This window comes from Lissotriton vulgaris, chromosome 2_1 (genome assembly GCF_964263255.1).
Source record: "Lissotriton vulgaris chromosome 2_1, aLisVul1.2, whole genome shotgun sequence".
In the NCBI taxonomy this organism is placed as follows: Eukaryota; Metazoa; Chordata; class Amphibia; order Caudata; family Salamandridae; genus Lissotriton; species Lissotriton vulgaris.
The window spans coordinates 2,131,550,305-2,131,553,085 of NC_141687.1; the positions used below are offsets into that span (position 1 = coordinate 2,131,550,305).

The 2,781-nt window shown below is 42.6% G+C and overlaps 1 long non-coding RNA gene across 1 annotated transcript; it reads left to right on the forward strand.

Annotated features, from left to right (window-relative positions):
- Window positions 1-218: 218 nt before the first annotated feature.
- Window positions 219-2,109, forward strand: LOC147733817 (uncharacterized). Its single transcript, XR_015308754.1, has 3 exons — window positions 219-1,083; window positions 1,188-1,346; window positions 1,678-2,109. It is a non-coding gene; the product is annotated as an uncharacterized LOC147733817 (long non-coding RNA).
- Window positions 2,110-2,781: the final 672 nt, after the last annotated feature.

Here is a 2,781-nt window from a genome sequence, read left to right on the forward strand (position 1 = left end):
GAATTTATACCCTGGGAAAATGCCATTCATTGAATGACCCTGAGATGTAGCATCTCTTTCTGTTCTCTCTCATCCATCTAGTTTTTCTGTTTGCAATCTATTTTGGAGAGAATCTTTGTTTAAGTTAGAGTGTTCTGGGTCTCTTTATTGCTCTTAATTGCCTCCTTGTACAGCTCTAGCTGATTCTTATTTATTCCCTATTTTTCTTTATTGTGTTCATAATATTTGGTTTTCGGTTATGACTTCATCCCTGGTGTTTTTATTTTTTATTTTTTTGGTTTCTTAATTCTTTTTTTCTTTATTTATCATATTTCATTTTTCTGTCTGCCCCACGTCTAGTGTTGAATGTTTTGGACCTTGCCGTTTGGTCTATTTACATGTATACCTCCATTTCAGCTGGCTCGGATAGTCTGTTCTCACTGTCTCCCACGTTGGAGCTGTTTATTTTTTTATTTTCTTGCCCTTCGTCTCTTTTCATTTTCCTGCGTTATCGTGGTAGTCCCTCTTCGATCTTGACGGCGCCCAGGTGCTCTGCATTTCCCCTGGAACACCTGTATATAACTCCACTTCCCCTTTTGTTTTTCCCTTTCGACCTACCGTATCACAGGCAGGTGAAGGAGTCACCCGGTTCCGTCGACCCAGGACACCACTTTACGTGCACTGCCGGGCCGTTTTTCAGGTTAGTGTTTTCGGATCCTGAGTTCCCTCCTGCGGGCCCCGTGTGCTCCATCCCCTTGATCCGTCTTATCACGCTATCTTTCCCTTATTATTCCCACTTTTTATCCGTATTTAAAATCCCTCTGCCGTTTCTGTCCCTACAGGCCCCCTATTCCCCGGGACTGAAGCTGGGCCTCATCATGACATTTCCGGTGTTCGTCTCACCTCATCCAAATGATGGCTCAATTTTGCTGTCTTGAGGTAGGTTGCAGTTCGCTGTGTGTTAAGTCTGCTTCATGTTAGAGTCACGACCTTTTCAAGAGTTGTGTAGCTCATTATGGCTTTTTATTGCTTCATAGGTCATCTTTCCCTGTCGGCCCCGGGGTTACTTACTGCTCTGCATCAGTGCTTGCTATTCGTTTTGAGGTAGTTCTGCCCTTCCTTAAACCACAATTACTCCATTTTTGTGCTGTCATTATGCTAGATGTTTAGATGTGTTACCCCTGTTTTTATTCTTATATTCCTACTAGATACTTGGAATTTATTTCATGGTACTGCTTTTATTCCTGGTTCCCTCGTACACTTGGATCCCTTGTGGACCTATTCTAATATGCGCTATTCATGACCGATGAAACCCTGGGATTGTGAACCACATATTTAAAGGGGCTTCGTTATTGTTGGGTATTTAGGTAGGTTACCATTATCTGAAAACCTTGTCTCTGGCTACAGGTGTACCAATTTTTGGGCAACCGACTTATGCTTTTTCCTTTTATTTCTCTTTATCCACTTATGTTTATTTTGATATTCTTGACACTTTTCTTTAATCCCTGAATATTCCTTCCTGGTGTTTTTAAAATTTGGGGATATAAGGATAGTTTATCTTCATTGATGTGCATGCCCCTGACTGATTGAAACCCTTTTGTCTTGCTGACTCTAGTCTTAGACCAGTATTTGTTTTAATTATTGAAACAAATAATTTTCTCTCCCGAATTGCCATTTATTCTTCCTTTTTGCCCACAGAATACCCACCCACAGCTTTGCTGCTACTAGGACCGCTTGCCAGGACCGTGTCACAGACATTATCTATTCTGCTTGTCTGTACAATATTTGAAGTGCGCCCTGATGAAGGAAGCCTTTATTGGCACTTGTCCGAAACGCGCGTCGGCGCTTTTCTTGTCCTTGTGTGTAGTGATATGGATGTGAATGTCTGAGTATGAATTTGATTGTATAAAAGGTATGTTTGGATGTATGAGTGGATCTAATTTATTGTCCGGTTTGAAGTGTTTTTGCGTGTCCTAGTTTTTAGACTAATTTTGTATGCTTCTGATTATGTATATTTTTTCCAAATGTTATGTATTGTACAAATGGAATCACTTTATTTATTATCCCAAAAAAATCGTGTTGATTGTCAAAATGAAAATTAAAAACTTTTTTTGAATATATTTACTCTCTTTGTGAATTGGTGGGTATTCTGTTAATTTTTATTAAACTTTGATTTGTTCTATTTGGGAAACACCCCTTTCATGTTCTCTCATGTTCTCGCCCTGGCGGGTTGTTCCCCTGTTGTAGTTTTTTCCTAGATTCAGGGCCCCTCTTCTGTTTAAAGAATTGAAGGACTGCAGTCACCCATCAATAATAAAGCACACAATGCCAATTGTAGCGGTGATGTGCTGGACAGACCTCACTATGGAGAGCACAAACTTCTCCATGTGTACATATACTGCTGGTACTTGTAGTGTTGTGCCCATTGGACGCAACCATGTTACCTCAGGCAGTGGGGAAGATCTCAGTCATGTAGCTGTGTTGGCCCCCCATGGAAGCGGAAGCAGAGTGGGCTGGTCCAACGTACGCCACGCCAGCATACGAGTATGAATAAATAGGCTAGGGCTCTGGGTGTGGTTCACTTGTGGGAAGGCCAAAGCGTCTACCATAGCGGCGGCCCTCAACCTGCTGCGTGGCTGCTGCCATGACCGCGGACCTCCTCGACACAGGCTCCCTGCGAACCCAGCGGCACAGCACCGCAGACCTATATCTGTACAGACTACTGCCTTCGATCTGCACTATGGACAGCAGGGCTCACAATTCAGATGGAGTGGCGATTGCAGATGACACAGTCCAGTAGGC